This window comes from Chiloscyllium plagiosum, chromosome 5 (genome assembly GCF_004010195.1).
Source record: "Chiloscyllium plagiosum isolate BGI_BamShark_2017 chromosome 5, ASM401019v2, whole genome shotgun sequence".
NCBI classification, from domain to species: domain Eukaryota; kingdom Metazoa; phylum Chordata; class Chondrichthyes; order Orectolobiformes; family Hemiscylliidae; genus Chiloscyllium; species Chiloscyllium plagiosum.
The window spans coordinates 5,166,994-5,189,283 of record NC_057714.1 but is presented as its reverse complement, the minus strand read 5'-3'; the positions used below and the strand labels follow the sequence as shown (position 1 = coordinate 5,189,283).

The following is a 22,290-nucleotide window of genomic DNA, read 5'->3' as shown; positions in this document are numbered from 1 at the left end:
TCAAGAAACTAGGCAGAAACTGTTGGAGAAATTATCTGGGGAAGGGGGGTTTAGGGTACACCCCTCTGTAGAACTGTAGGCAAAGTGTGGGGGTAGAGAGAGAGGGCGGGAGATCAGTCATTTAGAGACGGTGCCTGGATTGCCCAGGACTGTTCACGGCAACATTTCAGTGAGCCGAGTTTGTTTTTAATCATTGTATCTGTATATAAAAGACGCGATCAGAGTTGAAACAGCTCTTCGACGTAATGTTTCTATTGGGACCTTGAGATCCCCTTCGGATAATGCGATATTCGGATAATTGATATTCAGATAATCGAGGTTCTTCTGTATATGTGAACATCAAAGTCACCACAGTTTTTACATTGTCTTCGTTACACTATCCAGTTATGTTTGTTTAACATTCTGTCTCTCAGGCACTGTTTCCATCAGCAGTCTATCCATACTGACTTAAATGATTGATCCTCTGAGCTAACAACACTTCTAGCAACTTAATATTATGTCATATTTAATTATTAGCATTATCCCTTTTCTTACTCCTGGTATGGTGTATCTGGTCTTCATTCTGGTCGTCCTTTCAAAAGGTGCGCTGATCTCTGGGTCCATAGTAGCAGGTTTGGAAGCAGGGCCAACATAGAAATTGAAAGTTACTAGCTCTCAGACTTCTTGCTCAAATGGTTTTGTCAGAGATGGAGCAAACACTGCCAGGTCTATCCACTCAATAGTGATGGGAAGGTAATCTGGGTTCATAATTATCAATGAAATAACACTCAGAGATCTTGCCAACAGCCCACAGGACCTTCACTGTAAGAGCTCACTGGTAGGTAAGCTATTGTGTTTGAAGCTGTTGAATGACCCACTGCCAGCAAAAGACAGGATCACATGCCTCTCTATATCACAGCCTTGCCTTTGAGTGAGGAAATTGTGAAGATAGGTGTCTCTGAATGCCACCTACCACAAATCTTTTCCCCCTTCCACAGTCGCTAATCCTTTGTGGCACTCATATTGGCCTCACAGTGAGGGGTGTCTGCCTCCACTGAAGCGGTCAGTGTTTTTGCATCCTTTACAGTGGCAGTGATAATTGGCCCACTGTGTTGAACGGGAGAATGAACATGGACCTAACCACTGAATTGGTCGCTTCCCAGAAATGATCTCCCCACTGGCATATCTTTGACCTGGACAGTCCTAACAGCTAGATGTATTATAAGGGCAGAATATGCTGCCATTCGTGAACCATGGAATATTTATTTCCCAAATGTTATCATCATGTTTTATTAATACATGGGAATCAGACATCACGAGCTGGGCCAATACTTATTGCCCATCCTTAATTGCCCTTTAGGAAGTGGTGGTGAGCTGCCTTCTTGAACAGCTGCAGTCCATTTCGTACCCAAAATGGTATGAGTGAAGGAGTTCCATGGTTTTGCCCCAGCTACACTTAGAAACATTTTTATTTTTCAGAGTCAGGATGATCATTGTCTTGGAGGGGAACTTGCAGGTAGTAGTTTTCCCATCTAGCTGCTGCCCTTGTTCCTTCTACATGGAAGTGGTCAGGAGTTGGATAGTACTTTTTAAGGACCTTCTGCAGTGCATCCTGTGCACCAAGAATCTTTATATTTCTCATGGTGATCATATTAATTCCATACATCTTTGTGCCACAACTTCATATATGCTGTTATACGCATTCAGATAAAGTCTTTAATTTCCTCCTTTCCTCACCATTATTTGCATGGATCTTTTTGTTGTTGGACCATTATTGTTGAACTGTCTGTCTCTACCTATCTTTATGAAAATTACTACAATGCTTGATTGCCTCAATTTTTCTTCTAACATTTCTAAATGACACCTCCGCACCATCCGCTCCCCCACCCGCCTTTCTCACCCAGCCTTCTTTTATTCGTGTTATCTGTACCCCTTGTTGTGTAACTTGCCAGGACACTGATTCCAACCCTAGTGTAATGGCTTCCTCTTTCCCCAATATTAGGGTCTGTTTTTCATGAATTGAAATGCATTCTTCCCACATCACACTTCAGTTTTCTCTGCTGCTTGACATTATGGCACTCGGCATGTGGCTCAGGTAAACATCCAAACTTCTTGCCTTTGTGGTCCTGCATTCCAGTTTGAATCCCTTAAACTTATTCAGCAGAATATCATTCCTAACTCTACATGGATTCCAGAAACTGGATTCTCCTTCGTCTAATCCAAGTTCATCCACTGTCTTGAGGAGAGGTCTTAAATCCAAGCATAGGCAGACAACACAACCATTGGAACTCACAGTCACAGCAGTAGAGAACAGCATCTATATTGTCCCTTATACTTTATCACTTCCAGTGCATTTGAATGGCTTCCCCTATTATGGTGCTATGCACAGTTTTTCTTAAACCTAACAGAGGTACTGCTCTTATTAACCTTATGTCTGACCTTGATAAGTAATCACAACTTCAATAAAGATACCATGGCTGACATCCTTGACAGTGAAAATAGACAGCATATCATTAACCCTAGCTCCAGTAAAGTACCTTCCCACTGATCTTAACTGCCCCTGTTGTTATTAACACAGATAAGTATATCATCCCTATTAATTTAGCATTAATGCCCACATATGTAAAGCTATTGCCCTCTTAATCCTAAACTCATTAAAGACGCCACTGCTGTTAATTCCTAACCAGGATCGATTTAATACTCATGATGATTAGGAGAAGGTATGAATGATCATTAAAACACATTTGGTTCACTAGTATCATTGCAGGAGGGAATTTGATGCCCTTATCTGGTCTGGCCAACAATCACACTGAGCCCCTTAGCAATGCAGGTGCCTCTGAATTGCCTTTGGAAATTGTCTAGAGAGGTATTTGATTTTATTAAACACTGCAGAGAAATTGCAAAAGACTACAACTGGATGGACCACGTAGCATCAAGCCCCATCAACCCTATAAAATCCTCTGGGGGTTTTGTGCCAAAATTGGAGACATGTCCCACTCAGTCATCCACAACAAGATACCACTACAGCCACTGTTCAGAATCCTTGGTATCCCCCTTGCTGCATATGTCCTGCAATGCTCTCAGTAAACAGGGGTGGTAAGCAACTGTGTCCCCGAATACCAGTAGCAGCCCTGCAAAATGTAAGGGCAGGGTGACCTTTCTGGAACTTATTTCTGTCATTCTGAAATTGAATGGTTATTTCACTCCTCTTGACCTCTGCTTTGAATAAAATAAAGCACAGCAAGTGCAGAAAAGCAACATGCATTTTAAATGAAACAATAATAGATTGTATGTGCCTGCAACATGGCCCTTCCCAGAGCACAACTCCATGATGCAATGTGTATGCACATGCTCACATTCATCACATCAAGTGCAGCAAGGTAAGGGGGAAGAATCCACGGGTCCCAATATTTCTCCTGTTTCTGAGTCCTTTACTTTGCTCACCACAACCCCCATTCACCCCTAATATTTAATCCTGCCCTTCCCATCTTTTGGAATTGGAAACTGAGGTCAATATATTCTTTTGTCCCCCTAAGGCCTCCTCTTGAGATATTCTCAAGGGCTACTTTTTGATTTTCAGGGGGCTACGTTTGATTCTCACTAACGTATGAAGTGATGCAGTGACAGAGTAACAGCAACTTCCATATTTGTGTTGACATACGAGACAAATGAACTCTTTACAAACTAGGTTTGGAAGAATGCATCAATATCCTCAATGAATATAAACTCTCCATTAAAATTAAAGCCAAAACACAGAAGGATAGTGTAAATGTTTTAAGCAAATTGGTACAAGACATGTTCACAATAAACATTTTCTTCAATACAAAAAGCCATCTCCCTAAACACACCTTTCACTCAGTATTGAAGGCTCAGCCTTCCATTACATCTATACAAAGTTGGAAGTGTTTTTTTGTGTAGTATCCCTACAATTTGGAAACAGGCCATTTGGCCCAACAAGTCCACACCAACTCTCGGAAGATCATCCCATCCAGACCCAACCTCTACCCTATCCGTGTAACCCTGCATTTCCCATGGCTAACACACCCAATGCACACATCCCTGTACACTATGGGTAATTTAGCATGGCCAATCCACCCAAACCTGCACATGTTTGAACTGTGGGAGGAAGCCAGAGCACCTGAAGAAACCCTCACAGACATGGATAGAATGTGCAAACTCCAAATTTGCTAGGAAGTTACTTACTTTACACTGCACTTAGATTTAAATTAACAATTTACACTAAGTGGTTTACAATAGCATCATTCCTCTGAATAGTAGTTCCTAAATATTTACAGTTTTGAGCTGAGGTTTCCACATTCTTTTGCAAGTTGTGTTACCTCTGTGATTTCCAATTTTCCTGGTTCTCAGTTGGTCTTTTGCAGACAGATCACTCCTTTTGCAGCCTCTGTCTCCTTGCACCTCCCTATTTCTTGCTGCCTGTTTCCCTCTCCTCTCTCCCATTCCTGTCTCCCTCCCTCTTACTCTTTACCTGGCAGGCTTTCTGCAGTCTCCAGCTTAAATCTCCCCCAACCAATAGACTCCCTCTTTCTCTCTACAACCCTTGCAGACTCCCCACCTTTCCCTATGGCAGTCTCTCTTTCTCTCTACATCACAGCCATTCTCTCTACATCTCCTCCTTTCAGTTTCTCTCTCCCTTTCTATAGTCCACCTCTCTCTTTCTCCTTTTTTCAGCCTGCCTCTCTCTCTCCCATTTGCAGCATCCCTCTCTTGCTCCACCCCTTGCAGTTTTCCTGATTTCCTCACTGTTTGCAGCCTGCCTCTCTCTATCTTGTCTCCCTCTCTTTCCTACACAGCCATTCACCTCATCCCTAGAAGGCTCGGTCTCTTTCTTCTACCCTAATACTTGCAGCTTTCCTCTCTCTATCTCTCTCGCTCTCCTCCAACCACTGCCTCTCTCCCCAGCCGGTCCATCAACTCTCCTGCCCTAGTTCCAATTCTCTAGTCTCAGCCCTGGCCATACTCTCGTGCTCCTGACCATTGTGTTGATCCTGGCCCTGACCCTGACCTGCCAAAATATATACAGATGGATACAACCCAGTTTACAAAACTGACATTTGAAATTTCAATGTAACACTTTCAAAATTTTACAACAGTTTCTGATTTAGTGACCTTTAAACCCATCTAGAGAGTCTGCTTCATTTGTTTAACCAGTTGGTTTTCCAACTGGTTAAAACTACTGATTGCTGTCTCTCAACATCACTGCACAGTCAGAGAGTTCTTCCTGTCTCCATTTACGCATGACTTGTGTGCAGACTTCTATTCCTTTGCAATGTGATCACTCTCTGTGCTGGTTGTACTTTCTAGAAAACTTTGCTGCCATCCAAGAGTTTGTATTTCTAACTCACACTCTCTTGCCCAATGTGTAGCTTTGATTGTTGCTTGCTTGTTGTGTATCTCTTTCTATCTCACAGAGTCACAGAGATCCACAGCAGACAAAATGGACACTTCAGCCCATCTCATCTGCGCCAGTTAGAAACGAGTATTTAGCTATTCTAATCCTGTTTTCCAGCCCATGACCCATTGCCTTGTATGCCTTGGCATCATAAGTGCACATCTGAAGACTTCTTAAATGTTATGATGGTTTCTGTTTCTGCCACCTTTAAGGCAATGAGTTCCAGATTCCAACCACCCTCTGGGTGAAAAGATTTCTCCTCTCATCTCCTCTAAACCTCCTGCCCCTTGCCTTAAATCTATGTCCCTGGTCATTGAAGACTCCATCAAACCTTTTCCCATCCACCCTATCCATGTTCCTCATACCTTTACACATCTCATGGAATCCGTACAGTTTGACAAGAGGCCATTCAGCCCATCAAGTCTGCACTGACCTTCTGAATAACATTTGTCCTAGATCAAGCCCCCTACCCTATCCCTGTAACACCACATTTACCATGGCTTACTCACCTAAACTGCTCATTCCTGGATACTATGGAACAAGTTAACACAGCCAGTCCACCAGATCTGCAAATCTCTGGAAACCAGAGTGCCCAGCGAAACCAACACAGACTTGGAGAAAATGTGCAAACTTCACACAGACAGTCCTCCAAGACAGGAATCAAACCTAGGTTCCTTGCACTGTTAGATAGCAGTGTAACCAATGAGCCACCCTAAATCATTGCAATCATGTCCCCATTCAAATCTCCTCTGCTTTGGGGCAAATAACTCCAATCTGTCCAATCTCTCTTCCTAACTGAAATCTCTAGCCCAGGCAGCAGCCTGGTAAATGTCCTCTACACCCTCTCCAGTGCAGTCATAGGCCTCCAAGAATGTGGATACCAGAACTGCACACAATATTCTAGCTGTGGCCTAACCAACGTTTTATAGAGTTCCAGCCCTTGAATTCTATGCCTCATCTAATAAAGGCAAGTTTACTCTTTGTCTTCATAACTACTTTATCCACCTGTTTTGATACCTCAAGGGGCAAGCGGACATGAACACCAAGGTCCTTTTGATCCTCAATGCTTCCCAGCTACCTTTTCTTTCAATAATACAGCATCACAGACATGCTCCCTGATTACTAAACCCATATCTCCTTTGTCTTTGAAGAAAAATGTCCTGTGAGTCAAAATGGATGGACAATTTTTCAAATTCATTTATGAGCTGCGAGTATCTCTGACTAGGCCAGCATTTATTGCTTATCCCCAATTGCTCAAAGGCCAGTTAAGAGTCAATCACATTGCCATGGTTCTGGGATCATATGTAGGCCAGACTGGGGAAGGATAGCAGATTCCTTTCCCTATATGACATTGTTGAACCAGATTTTTTTTAATGACCATTCACAGCAGTTACACTGTTGCAATTAGACTATTTATATTCCAGATTTTTACTGCAGGAAGTGTCTTTGGTTGCGAATCCTATCAGATCGCATGGAGCGGTTGGAGCAGCATTTAGAAGCAATAAGGAATTTACAAGAGCTAGGAGGTGTTATGGATGGCAGTTATAGGAAGGGAGAAGAGCCACAGATACAGTCAGGTGGATAGGTTAACTCTAGGAAAGGTAGGAGGGGTATGCAGGTCATGCAGGAGTATCCTGTGGCTATCCCCATCTCAAACAAGTATGCTGTTTGGAAAATGAAGGTGGTGATGGGCTCTCAGGGGAATGTAGCACAAACTGCCAAGTTTCTAGTACCGAGGTCATTGTACAGATTGGCACTAATGACAAAGGAAGGAAAAAGGATAAAGTTCTGAAGGGAGAATATAAAAAGTTAAGCAGGAATTTAAAAAGGAGGCCCTCAAGAGTAGTAATATTTGGATTACTCCTGGTGCCAGGAACTGGCGAGGGTAGGAATAGGAGGATAGAGCAGATGAGTTAATGGCTGAGGAGCTGGTACAGAAGAGAAGGGTTTACATTTTTGGATCATTGGACTCTCTTCTGGGGTAGAAGTGACCTGTACAAGAAGGACGGATTACACCTGAATTGGAAAGGGGTGAATATACTGGCAGGGAGATTTGCTAGAGCTGTTCAGGAGGATTTAAACTAGTAAAGGGGCCACCCACCTCTCCGATCCATCACCATTATCCCCAACTTCATCCACCTATCACATTCTGAACTCCCTTCCCCCAGCCCCAACCCCCTTCCATTTATCTCTCCACCCCCTCGGCTCACAAGCCTCATTCCTGATGAAGGGCTCTTGCCCAAAACATCGATTCTCCTGCTCCTTGGATGCTGCTTGACCTGCTGAGCTTTTCCAGCACCGCATGCTCGTTCCTTAAAGATCAGCAAGGCGGCCTATGTGTGGAACCGCAGAAGATTGGGGAGATACTAAACAAGTATTTTGCATCAGTGTTTAATGTGGAGAAGGACATTGAAGACATAGAATGTGGGGAAATAGATGGTGACCTCTTGAAAATGTCTGTATTACAGAAGAGGAAGTGCTGGGTGTTTTAAAACACATAAAGGTGGATAAATTCCCAGGACCTAATCTGGTGTACCCAAAAACTCTGTGGGAAGTTAGGGAAGTGATTGCTGGACCCCTTTGCTGAGCTATTTATATCATCGATAGTCACAGGTGAGGTGCCTGAAGACTGGAGAATGGCTAACGTGGTACCACTGTTTAAGAAAGATGGTATAGACAAGCCAGGGAACTATAGACCAGTGAACTTGACATCGGTGGTAGCCAAGTTGTTGGAGATAATTCTGTGGAAAGGGATTTACATGTATTTGGAAAAGCAAGGACTGATTAGGGATAGTTGACATGGCTTTGAGCATGGGAAATCATGTCTCACTAATTTGATTGAGTTTTTTGAAAAAATAACAAAGACGATTGATGAAGGCAGATGGGTGGACATGATCTATATGAACTTCAGTAAGGCATTTGACAAGGTTCCTCATGGGAGACTGGTTAGCAAGCTTGTATCTCAATGAATACGGGGGAACTAGCCATTTGGATACAGAACTGGCTGAAAGGTAGAAGACAGAGGGTGGTGGTGGAGGGTTGTTTTTCAGACTGGAGGCCTGTGACCAGTGCAGTGCCACAAGGATCAATGCTGGGTCCACTGCTTTTCATCATTTATATAAATGATTTGGATGTGAACATAGGAGGTATAGTTAGTAAGTTTGCAGATGACACCAAAATAAAGGTGTAGTGGACAGCAAAGGAGGTTACCTCAAAGTCTTATGGGATCATGATCAAATGGCTGATGGTCCAAGGAGTGGCAGATGGAGTTAAATTTAGATAAATGTGAGGTGCTGAATTTTGGAAAGGCAAATCAGGGCAGGACTTAGACACTTACTGGTAAGATCCTGGGGAGTGTTGCTGAACAAAGAGACCTTGGAGTGCAGGTTTATAGCTCCTTGAAAGTGGAGTTGTAGGTAGATAGGATAGTGAAGAAGGTGTTTGGTATGCTTTCCTTTATTGGTCAGAGTATTGAGTACAGGAGTTGGAAGGTCATGTTGCGGCTGTACAGGACATTGGTTAGGCCAGTTTTGGAATATTGCATTCAATTCTGGTCTCCTTCCTATAAGGAGGATGTCGTGAAACTTGAAAGAGTTCAGAAAAGGCTTTCCAGGATGTTGCCAGGTTTGAAGGATTTGAACTATAGGGAGAGATTGATTAGGCTGGGGCTGTTTTCCCTGGAGCATCAGAGGCTGAGGGGCATGGATAGGATAAATAGGCATAAATAGGGGTTTATAAAATTCTGCAGGGCATGGATAGAGTGAATAGACAAGGTCTTTTCCCTGGGGTGGGCAAGTCCAGAACTAGAAGGCATAGGTTTAGGGTGAGAGGGGAAAAATTGAAAAGTGACCTAAAGGGCAACTTTTCCACGCAGAGGGTGGTGCATGTATCGAATGAGCTGCCAGGTGAAGTGGTGGAGGCTGGTACAACTACAACTTTTAAAGGGCATCTAGATGTATTAATAGGTAGGGCTTAGAGGGATATGGGCCAAGTGCTGGCAATTGGGACTAGATTAGCTTAGGATATCTGATCAGCATGGACGAGTTGGGCCAAAAGGTCTGTTTCTGTGCTGTGTATTTCTATGACTCTATGACTAATTCAAATACCACAATCTGCCACAGTGGGATTCAAATGCATGTCCCAAGTACATTAGCCTGGTCTTCGAGATTATTTGGCTAGTGATCTTATCTTTCTGCCTCAGCCTTCCAAGTTGGTTGCTGGCTGAAGTTGCTTGCACTTGTCTTTTGAGCACAAGTTCTGCTGGAGTTGGTAATCCCTTCTACCTTGTTGTTGCATGAAATTACGACAATGCAATGGAAAAACCCTGCTTTGTTGCTCAACACATAATGGTAATGACTTTGGAAGTGAATTATATACGTTCTGTTCGACTGTTTGAGTTGGATAATGTGGTGATGATGTGATGTAGATCTTGGCTAACCCACTTACCCAAATGGTAATCATCAAAAATAGTATTGTCCAATTGGCAGTCTTAATGTGGGTTAAATGGACAGACCATTATCCATGTATTGCATTGCGCTCGAAAAATAATCTCTGAAAAATTTAAGAGTTACTTCTTCCAGTGTCAGTATTTTGTATGGCCACCTCTAAGTGAAAGGTTGAGGTGCCTTCAGTCCATGAATACTCTTATGGTACCATCTTGCATTCTTTAAAATACACTTGAATGTATGGTAGTCGACTTTCTGAACTTTACTGGTTTGCTCCATCTCGTACGGTTCTATTTAAAGCTTCTCCTGAACGAGCTGCTTTACTTCCTTGGACCATCGATTGATGGGTTTGCATCATCCTTAAAATTGCCAATCTTGTCAAACTCATTTGGGTAGACATGATTTGATTACATCACACATGGTCAACTTGCCACTGTGGGTGAGGTTTGAACCTCATGAATTGAGCCTATCAAAATCTATACATATTGAAATTCTTGCAACTGCTGAACTTAGTATCTACCAGGTGGAGGATCCAGAGAAACTAACGTGAGCTGATGGCACTGCTGTGTGATTTTATCAAAGCATAGAATTGGCAAGCCATTATATGATGTGAGACAATTTAGAGAGTTGTAGTCATACAGCGCGGAAACAGACCCCCTTTAATCCAACCAGTCCATGCTGAACATATTGCCAAACTAGACTAGTCCCACCTGCCCGCTCCTAGCCCATATCCCTCCAAACCCTTCCTATTCATGCACTTATCCAAATGTCATTTAAACGTTTTAACAATGCCCACATCCTCCATTTGCTCAGGAAGTTCATTCCACATACAAACCAGCCTCCGTGTAAAATATTTGCACCTAATGTCTTTTTAAAATCTCTCTCATCTTAAAAATACGCCCCCTTGTCTTGAAATCCCCCATCTGAGGGAAATGACAGCTACGAACCCTATCTATATGCTTCATTATTTAGTTAACCTCTATAAGGTCACCTCTCAACCTCCTACACCCTGTGAGAAAAGCCCCAGCCTATCCAGCCTTTCTTTATAACTCAAATCATACCTGGCAACATCCTGGTAAAACTCTTCTAAACCCTCTCTAGCTTAATAATATCTTGCTTATAAGGTTGTACACTGCAGTCCTACTTGCTGTGCTATGCATTGTTCAAGATGTGTAATAATAATTTGTTGGTATTAGCTCCTGTTTTAGCTTTCTGTGTTTGTCATTCTGCCTTTTCAGGACATATGATATCAACATTTGTAAACATTAGGTGATCTTATATAGTTGACATGGTGAGGTTAACAATATTGAAAACTTGTTATCTTCTGAAATTTGCCTTTTGCTTGGTTGATTCTGAACCTTATTGATATATTTGCATTTGTGCATCTTCTTAATGCTTTCTTCAGTGCCAGTGTTGTGGCATTGCAAGACCATAAGGCCATAATACATAGGAACAGGAGTGGGCTGTCCAGCCCCTCCAGCCTTCTCCACCATTCAATAGAATTATAGATGATATGATATGCCTCATGTTCACTTTCCTGCCCTTCCCTTGTACACCTCGAGTCTATCTATCTCAGCGTTAAATACACTAAAGCACCCTGCCCCCACAGCTGTCTGTGGCAAGAAATTCCAAAGACTCACAATCCTCTGAGAGAGGAAATTCTTCCTCAGTTCAGATTTAAATTGGTGCCCCTTTACTCTGAAACTATGTCCTCTGATCTTAGACTCTCCAAGGAGAGGAAACATCTTCTCAGGATTTACCCTGTCATGCCCCTTTAATAATCCCATATGTTTCAGTGAGATCACCTCTCATGCTTCTAAATTCTAGTGAATAAAGTCCCAACCTTTGTTCATAATACAACCCTCCATACCAGGGATCATCTGAGTGAACTTTCTCTGAACTGATATCATTCCATGAATAAGGTGACCAAAACTCCTCACAGCCTTTCAGATGTGTAGAGTTGCAGTAAAACCTCCCTGCTCTTAGACACCAACCCTCTTGAAATAAGGGCCAACATTCTCCCTATCAGAAGGGTGGAAGGAAACCTGAAAGGGTTCAGCAAAGATTTAAAAAGATGTTGCCTGGTTTAGAGGATTTAAGCTATAGGGAGAGATTGAATAGGCTGTGGCTATTTTCCCTGGAGCGTCGGAGGCTGAGGGGTGACCTTATAGAGGTTTATAAAATCATGAGGGGCATGGATAGAGTAAATAGACAAGGTCTCTCCTCTGAGGTGGGAGAGTCCAGAGCTAGAGGGCATAGGTTTAAGTTGAGAGGGAAAAACTTTAACAGGAAACTAAGAGGCAACTTTTTCACGCAGAGGGTGGTGCATGTATGGAATGAGCTGCCAGAGAAAGTGGCGGAGACTGGTACAATTAAAGTATTTAAAAGGTGTCTGGATGGGTATATGAATAGAAAGGGTTTAGAGTGATGTGGGCCAACTGCTGGCAAATGAGACTAGATTAGTTTAGGATATCTGGTCGGCATGGACGAGTTGGATGGAAGGGTCTGTTTCTGTGCCGTATATCTCTATGACTCTATAGCCTTCCTGATTACCTACTGCACCTGTATACTAACTTTGTGTTTCACATACAAGTACCACCAAGTGTATTTGCATTGTAGCTTGCTGCAGGTTTTCCCTATTTAAAATGATACTGTTCTTTTGTTGTCCCTTCCAAATTGAACAACTCCACATTTTCCCACAGATTCTACTTGCCAAAGTTTTTCCCACTTACTTAACCTATCAATATCTCTAAACTTTTTGCATCCCTCACACAACCTGCCTTTTTGCCTATTTTGATGTCATTTGCAATTTGGTTTACAGTATATTCACTTCCTTTCTCCAAGTCATTAATATACTTGCACTATCTTGGTCTCCTGTGTTTGGAGTGGGACTTGGCTCTGAGAAACCAGAATTCCTGCACATATGTGCCTGATTTCCCTGGGTACCACATTCTTTACTCCTCTCAAGAAAATCTAGGCAGCTTATGGATAGGTGTGAAGACTGCATCGGTTGCTGATTTTCTTAATTTGATGTTCTCTGCTGGCCATAGCAATTGTGTTGGCAGACCTAAAGCAAGTGATTGCTGTTGTCCTCCTGCTATGCTTTTGTACTCGCGCCCATTCTTGAGTAATGCAGCGATACTCTTTTTCACTTGATCTCTTTTATTCTGGATCTTTCTCATCATCCATGGAAAGCTGTGTTAATTCTGCACAGCGCTTCCTTGTCAAATTAATGCAAACATTTTTAATAGATCTTTTCTCAAGATCATCTATTGTTTGGTCTGTAAAATAGAACTGCATACATTGTTTGAACACTTGTGATGCCTCCAATACAAGTGTCAGGCAGAAACCATCTATGACAACAGACAACCTAACCATTTCCCCCGTGTTCAGCCCTTGCCAAGTCATCCACTGTCATCATCTTGCAGGGCTACCACTGACTAGAAACTAATCAGCTGTATAAATGCTATCACTCCAAAATGCACAATGTTTGGGAACTCAACAGTGAGTAACACATCACCTGATTCCCTACAACCTGTCCACTACAAAAGACACATGTGAGGAATGCAATGAATACTTCACACTCAAAGTTAAACACGATCCAAAACAAGGCATCCCATCCACCACCTTAAACACTCACACCCTCTATCACAGGCATATACTACCACCAGTTTGTACAAACTACTCAACATACAGCAGCAACTTGCCAAGCCTCTTTTGACAATACTGTCCAATCCTACAATCTCTCTCACTTAGAAAGGCAAGGGCCACAGAAGAATGAGAACATCGCCATTTGCAAGTCCCTCCCCCCACCCCAAACTACTATCATTTAGACTTAAAATCACATCCCTCTTTCTTTAGTTTGAACTGTCAGCAAATATAGAGACCATTATTTTGGGCCAATAGTCCAAGTAGTTAATTAATGGTTTTAGGAGTTTGTATCATTACCATTCCCAGAATTTTGTAATGTTTGTTCTTTCAAACTTTTTATTGTATAACTAACTTGTGACATTATGTTTTCAAAAACACTTTCTCAGAAAAGGTTGGGATTCTTTGTGAGGTTCATGATTCAGTCAGTGCTTCCCCCGGTGGGTGAATCAAACCTGGGGAGAGCAGGAATCAGCACAGATCAGAATTGGTCACCCCTCCCCGGGCTGCAGAAAACCAACCAAAGCTAAGAGGGTGTTTCGCCCTGTGACCTTGCAACATGTGCAAAAACAACCAGTGAAGTTACAATCTGAAGGGAAAAACAAGGTGGCAGATTTGTAAAGCCAAACCCTTCAGTCCTGTGTGAGGTGTCCACAGCTAGAACATGAGCAATGGGGTCTGAGAAAGGATTCCTCCTGGACAGCAGACACATCTGTGAGTGCCCGCTTCAACCATTGCTTGAAGCAGAGAAGGACTGACCATGACTGGAGCAGTAAGAGTCGAACTGGAAGACTGTTTTCAGTGAGGAGTCATATTGAAAGTGTCTGATTGGTAGGGCACCAAGAACTGTTCAGAGGGTGTTTAGCATATTCGGACGTTGGAACTGCTCATCTGAAATTCAAATACTGTGAGCCATTCAAATAGCTTACCACCTTTTTCTCCTCTCTCTGTTAACATGTAGCCCCCACTACTAACCTTTTGGTTTGTCTGCCAGGTTGGGGAGAAAAGGGGAGTTTTGCGCTAATATTCCAGGTAGTTAGTTAGTGGTTTTAAAAATTTTAATCATTGCCATTCGTAGAATTTTGGGGTTAAAAATCACACAACACCAGGTTATAGTCCAATAGGTTTATTTGGAAGCATTAGCTTTTGGAGCACAGCTCCATTATCAGGAGGCTGATGAAGGAGCAGCAATCCGAAAGCTCGATTTCCAAATAAATCTGTTGGACTGTAACTTAGTGTTGTGTGATTTTTAACTTTGTCCAACGGCTCCTCTGGATCATAGCATTTTGTAAAGTACTTTTCACTAATAATAAATAGTTGTTTGTGTTTTACGTAAAGCAAACTGTGTCGGAATTATATACATCATAAGTATAGCTCGGAGGGCAGGAAATCAAGGGACAGGTCAATTGGAAAGAATTACTGTGATAATTTCACAAAACTTTCATCACATGTCTCGCAGTTCGGCACTTTGTATTTGCCAATGTGGTTAATTCATTGTCTGTGACAATACATTGTATTCTGTCCCTTCCGCCATGTCATTAATATTGATAGTAAACAATTGAGATGCTAAGACTGATCCTTGTTACACTTTACCAACTTGGAAAAATAATTAATCTGACTCTGCCTTCTGGGTGTTACCCATTCCTCAATTCATGAAAATACATTCCCCAAAAATGGTGAGTTTGTATCTCATGCAATGACCTTTTATGTGGCATCTTATCGATTGCCTTCTGGAAATCCAAATACATGACACCTGCTGGTTCTTGTTTATCAACTCTGTCATATCAAAGATCTCTAGCAAATTTGTCAAACATGATTTTCCTGTCATAAAACCAAGTTGATTTTGTTTCAAATGTATTAAGGAAGAAAAAATAGGACATTTGGAGAAGCTTAACATTAGACTTAACAATGATAGATATTAGGGATAGTTGGCCTATAGTTTCTTGGTTCTGTCTTCCTCCCTTCTTGAACAGGGGTGACAAATTAGCAGTTTTCCATTCTGCTGGAATCCTCCCAAATGCAATGAGTTCCAGATGATTTTGACCAGTGCCTCCACTATCACCACAGCTACTTCCTTTAAAACCCTTTAATGCAGGTCATCAGATCCTGATGACTTGTCTGCCTGTTCTCTCATTAGTTTATTAAATATTTTGCCCCGTGTGATAGGGACTGTTACAAGATCTTTCATTTCATTAGTGCACTTGGTTGCTTGTTAGTTTTGGAATGAAGACTGAGATAAAATAGTACTTTAAATTATCTGTCATTTTCCTATTCACTATCATTGGCTCAGTCTGGGGAATGTAAGGGTCCCATACTTAGCTGTTCTCATTTTATAAATCTGTAGAAGCTCTTGCTAATACTTTTTGTATTTTTTGCCAATTTACTTTCATGATCAATTTTCTTCGTCTTTCTTTGCTAGCTTTTTAGGCACTGCTGGTTTCTAAAAAAATCCCAATTCTTTAGGTTATCACGATTGATTGTGGCTTTATATGCCTTCACTTTTGAAAGTCCTTCCTCTTGAGTGGAATAAATGCTTGCTCAGCAATTTGTTAAATGCCAGGCATTGCTTATCCACTGAGTTCCTCCTTTGTTTATTTTCCCAGCCCAGTTCTTCATTCAATTATGCACCTATTAATTCCCCAGTGGAGTTACCACAATTAGTAGCAAAACCCAAAAAAAGCTTTCACCCTTATTAACTCGAACTCCATTGAAAATAATGTCATCCATTGGATCTTAAGGCAATAATCCTACTAATCATACAAGATAGAGTCATAGAGTCATACAGCACGGAAATAGACCTTTCGATCTAACCAGTCCATGCTGATCATAATCCCAAAGTAAACTAATCCCACCTGCTTGCTCCTGGCCTATACCCCTCCAAACCTTTCCTATTCATATATTTATCCAAATGTCTTTTAAATGTTGTAACTGCACCTGCATTCACCACTTCCTCTGGAAGTTCATTCCACACACAAACCATTTTCTGTGTAAAAAAGTTTCCCTTCATGTCTTCTTAAAATCTTTCTCCTCACCTTAAACATATGCCCCCAGTCTTGAAATCCCCCACCATAAGGAAAAGACATCTGCCAATCACCTTATCCATATCCCTCATGATTTTACAAATCTCTACAAAGTCACCCCTCAACCCCCTGCGCTCCAGTGAAAACAGTCCCAGTTTACCCAGCCTATCCTTACACCTCAGACTCTCCATTCCCAGCAACACCTCGATAAGTCTTTTCTGAACCCGCTCCAGTTTAGAAATATCCTTCCTATAGCTGGATGTATGCCACTTCTGTTAATTCTTAATGCTAGTTGCTAATGAAAATATCAGCCCTGTAAATCCTAAACTCCAACGAAGGAACTATAAATTCTAAAACAGATAAAGGTCCCGCCCCCTATTATTCCAATCTCCAATACAGATACCGCCCTTACTAACTGCAATCCATGAAGATAACCTCTTGTTATTAGTATATTATGACAGAATAATTCTTTTGTCGAGTCTGAAGAGACGTTGCGGTGATCCACATTTGTTTCTCATTTATCGTGCTCCCCAAAGGAAGCGGTTTCGCCCTGCTCCCTCTCAGAATGGACTCAGCACTTGTGCAGAATTAGGCCACTTCCTCAGGACTCCGGGAAATGCTGGAAATGTCAGCTCTGTTCAAAATAAAAAGATGCCTCCGCCAAGCCACAGGGATCCAGAGGGGGAGTCAGGACAGTCGCGTGTATAAAATGGGACTGAAATGGGAATTACTGAGTGGAGTTGAACCTGCTCAGCTCGCCTGGCTGTGTCCCATTGGAGGTAACAGCCCCTGTCATGGTGATGCTGACTGCTCTGACCAGGGATTCAAACTCACCCCACCCCCACCCCTCCATCCCTCTATCCGAAAGGCTGCAGCAGAGGTGTTATCCCTTCACGTCTTCACCCTTTTCTTTGTAATTCCTCTGCGAGCCGGAGACGGCAGAGCGGGAGTTGCAGTGCCCGAGTCAGCTGCAGGGAGCCGGAGAGACTCCCTGAGAGCGACCCCGGGGCCAGCGAGGGGCACCCTCCCTCACTCACTCACTCTCTCACCCCCTCATGCCCTCACTGCATCCCTCACTCCATCCCTCGCTCCCTCCCTCCGTCCCTTATTCCCTCCCCCCCCCGCCACCCGCCTGCCTTTAGATAGCACCTTTCGAGGGCTTCTGTTCATTTTAAACGGATACCAGCCCCTGCAGCAACAAGTAGACAATCTTTCCTGCAACCTCTTGCTCTGAGGTTGGGCGGCTAACCAGTCAGTACTCTAACCAGTCAGTACTCTAACCAGTCAGTACTCTAACCAGTCAGTACTCTAACCACTCAGGTAGGGCCGGCTGTTCCTCACTTCCCTCAAGATCAAATCCCTGCGCTGACAGCTTAAAGACACGACGCTGCCTTGACGGGCTCTTCAAATGAAAATACTCACACAGGCGCTTTCTAAATGACACCTATTCAAAATGCCAGAGGGCCCCCGCGCTGCTGCCTTACTCCAGAGCGTCTGGGTTACAGATATTTATCTACCAGCTTGGTAACATTGCTCTGACTGACTTCAAAATGAATGGCTCGATCTTAGTCATTGGTTCTCCATTCTATATTTTCTGCTATCATATTAAATTACAGAAAGAGGCTGCGTCTATTTAAATGATTTTCTATACAGTTCATCCAATTTTCAATGGTCTACACTGCCCAGTTACTGAAGAAGTACATTCAACAATATGACTTACCTCTTTAAATAGAAGTTACTACAAATTGTTTATAGAGGTCTTCACTGACTGATTTATGTTCGATCACATCGCTACAGATATACCTCCAATGATGTATTCCGCAGTTGCATGGCAGCATTTAACAAATGGGCCCCAGTTGTATTTCAGGAATTGTATGTCTAACCCAGTTGTGGAAAGTTAAACCCTGGTCCGAACCAGTGAAATAACAACAAGAATAAATAAGTAAATAGCGACACATTCTGGTATCCACCCTTTTGTTTTTGACTGCGGGTTTATAAAGCCTCTATTAATTAATCTCACTTGCCCTTCAATCTTCACATTGGGATTTTCAACAGAAACGGTACAACTAAGAAATATTCAGACTTCTTACCACTCAGCGACCCTCGATCAGTCTCCCAGGGAGGAATCAGCAGTCTAACACAGCATAAGGTAATTGATCTGTTCCACCACATAAATCTGATTTATTAAACCTCCTCATTTAATTCTAGAATTAATGGCAGTGTAATTAAGGAGAGAGCTATGCCACAGCATTACTTTCACTACTCCTTAGTTAGACAAACGGAAGTTAAATCAATTTCTTCTCTCTTTCATTAAAAGCTGAAATCAATAAATGAAAGGCTCCGGACAAAACTCTGGACGAATTCAGAAAAGCTTCAGTGGTTAATGCAACATAAATAGCGATTGTACAGCACCAACCAAATACTTGAGTTGCACAGTAATGACACAGCGCCGTCTCATCCTGCAAACTTACATCTACCAACGAGTCAGCAAGAGTTTGATGTTCGGAATCTCAGTTTTAAGACAGCGATTGTGGACTCAATTTCTTACGCGATAAGATTCTTCCAAGAGCGGCTTTAGCATTTGCTGTTACAAATCGAACCTAAATACAGACTGAAACATCGGGAAATGATGGAATTAGAATTATTTTTTTAAAGTTTTACCAATTAACTGCAATTTATTGGAGTTACCGATATAAATTATAACTTGAAAATGCATTTCCAAAATTCTGAGCTGCTGCAGAGATAAACGATTAGCTACTCTGAATATAAGTTACAAACATTGCAATGAGTGCAATTGGTTGTCAGAATTGTTGGAAAACTCGCATTAGCTAATTAACTGAAAGGGTACAGGACCATTGATTTAATTACTTTGCAGTTCATATGAGAGCTTGTCACCATTGTGACCAGATCAAAGCTGATGATAAAGAATATTTGATAAAGCAAGCAACGGTATTGGTAATGTTTTGTCCTCAAGCCAATAAAGGAGAATATAGTGGAGACGTTGGGGGGGAAGGAAACATGATCCTCATTTCAGTTATAGGGAAAATGGTGAGCCAAGGTACATAATGCTTACCGTGCATTCAAATTTGGGTGTTACCGGGATACATGCAGCATCAACCAGAAACAATGAAGTTGGATTTCCAAATCCTTCCCCATGTAAATACAAGGGAGATTTGTAGGTCATTGTTCTGCATTTTGGGATATTTTTCATATGGAGCATAAATGCAGCAAATGGCAATTAACTTGCTGATCACTGTCAACTGATGGGGGACAAAATGGCAGCATTTTTATAAATAATGTCCTGCATGTACATTTAGGATAATTTAAATTTGGTTATATTTTATTAAATGGTGCTCCTGTTACAGCAGCTTGCCTATATTTTCCACCCATCATATTCCTAATAGGATTGCTTGTCTCATTCATCTGTCTGCCTTATGTGTATTTAGATTTAAAAGGGTATTTTTTAAGTTCACATTGATAATTAACAATCTGTAGGGGATAGGATTAAATTTCATATGCATACAGTAATAGAGACTATCTAAAGTTCTGCATCTGATTCACAGCAAACTGGATTTTGTAAGCAGTACTTCTGGGGAGCAAGAACATACAGTAGCACTAATACAATACAAGCCTCCTTTCCACAGATAATTATGGAATTATGTCTTATTCTACATTTCAAGGCCCAACCTCTGACTTCAAAATTTATCTCAGCATTATGAGACAGTTGTATCAATGATCCATGAGCTTAATCTCTTTAGCTGTCCCCTTAAAATTAGTTTACACTCTGTGTAATTGAACTTGAGAATTGCTCTTTTCTTAAATTAGCATCTCAGTACTGTTGGATAAGCTTTTTTTTAATACATCCTTTCTACCATTTTCACAAAACTTATTGTTTCAGAATCAGGGAATATTCAGGGTTTCTTTTTATCGATATTGCTTCGAAACTTGCTGCTAATAAAGTTCAGAGAAGGGAATGGTTGACTTTTCTCACTGTGGTGTGCTACTTGGATAGAACGTGACATTTGAAGGCACCTACAAAGGTAAGCATAAATCTGTCAATACTTTTGGACCTGAACTTTCTTTACTTATCCATCATTTACTTATCCTGGGCAAGTCTGAGGGAGCCTCGTTTGACTGTTCTTGTCTCACTAGACAAACTGCTCTATATTAATCATTAGATAACTGCAGGAACTGGGAAGACTGGTCTGTGACTGTAATGGTCATCACTACCATAAATGTCAAGTTATAGTCCAACAGGTTTATTTGGAAGCACTAGCTTTCAGAGCGCTGTTCCTTCATCAGATGGTTGTGGAATATAAGATTGTAAAACACAGAATTTATCGCCAAAACTCTGTGTCTTATGATCTTATACTCCACAACCACATGATGAAGGAGCAGCACTCTGAAAGCTAGTGCTTCCAAATAAACCTGTTGGGATTATAACCTGGTGTTGTGCAATTTTTAACCTTGTACACTCCAATCCAACACCGGCACCTCCAAATTATAAATGTCAATGCATCCAAATCAGCCACTGCTGTCCTTACATACTTACAAGAGCCATGCTTGTAAGGAGGAGGTCTTATTTTATTTTCTCTGCAGTCAGGAAGCCACAGCTGGAGGAGGCATAAAAGTTTTACCCAAGAGTCAAACTTTTCAAGAATCCTGGCAGTATGGATCCTGGCTAGACTCACATACTTCCTTATGCAAATACATTGCAACGTATGCATACTGTTTCTGCTGACTTACTGTGCAGCCTATCCATTTGTCCCACTAGAATTTAGCTCCAAATCTCTAATGCAATAAAAGACTGTGATGGAAAAATGAAGAAGAATATCTATATCCCTTGCAAGCCTAATCCCTGTGAGTACAGCCATTAAGTAATTTTCTGCTCTGATAATAACAACTTGTGCAATTTCTTTTGAATGTTAGTGGTATGGTTTGGGGAGTAAAGTAGTGTTTGCAGAGTGATGTCTGGTACACGTGCACAATTTGAAAATAAAAACAAGCTCGTAGTTTGGAGATACCCATTTAGTTTATAACTCCAGGTTCACCATAAATGGAATTTTTATCCTTAGAAAGAAATCAATATCCCATGGTTTTGTAAAGGTAAAACTCACACCTTTAGTAGAGGGAAATGACAGAGATAGGTTTCAGGAAGAGGGAGAGAAGAAATTCTGAGAGGGAATTCCAGAGTTTATCACAGAGGCAGCTGAAGGCACAGCCATTAATGGTGAAACGGTGAAAACCCAGGATGTTCAAGAGGCAGAATTGGAGGCAGAGAAATCTGGAGAATATAGTTCATGTAATATACACAAGGTATATTGATCCCCAAAAAACTATCAAGGTAATAACTTGGGGCCAGATTATTTTGTATCCAGCATTATACACGAGAAAGGATCAATTAGTAACATTGTCGTATATGAGCATCTAAAGAAAAGTAACAGTAATATGATTTCTTTTGAACATGATTTACTAAGCCTGAAAGTAAGCCCTTAAATGTAAACAAGAAAACCATGTAAATACAAGAGGCAAGTTGGTTAAGATAGATCAAAAAACAAATAAAAGGATTATAATATTGTCAAAAGGAGTACTAAGAGAGTTTTAGAATTCAACAGAGGAGAACCAAGAAATTGATTTTTTTCTTTATTCATTTATAGGATGAGGGCATATGCTGGCTAGGCAGCATTTATTGCCCAGAGGGCAATTAAGAGTCAGCCAAATTGCTGTGGGTCTGGAGTCACATATAGGCCAGACCAGGATGGCAGTTTTCTTCCCCTAAGCACAT

General features: G+C 41.6%; 1 protein-coding gene across 3 annotated transcripts in view; it reads right to left on the bottom strand.

Moving 5' to 3' along the window:
* Positions 1–18,826, bottom strand: part of colq (collagen-like tail subunit (single strand of homotrimer) of asymmetric acetylcholinesterase) — a 116,146-nt gene extending 97,320 nt beyond the window's left edge. Inside the window, exon 1 of one of the 3 annotated variants that reach the window (XM_043689504.1) lies at positions 18,596–18,826. The gene's annotated coding sequence lies outside the window, so the exon portion shown is untranslated. Of the gene's footprint in view, positions 1–17,927; positions 18,124–18,225; positions 18,248–18,595 lie in introns of those variants that run through there. The other 2 variants (XM_043689507.1, XM_043689506.1) reach the window with 2 other exon arrangements.
* Positions 18,827–22,290: the final 3,464 nt, after the last annotated feature.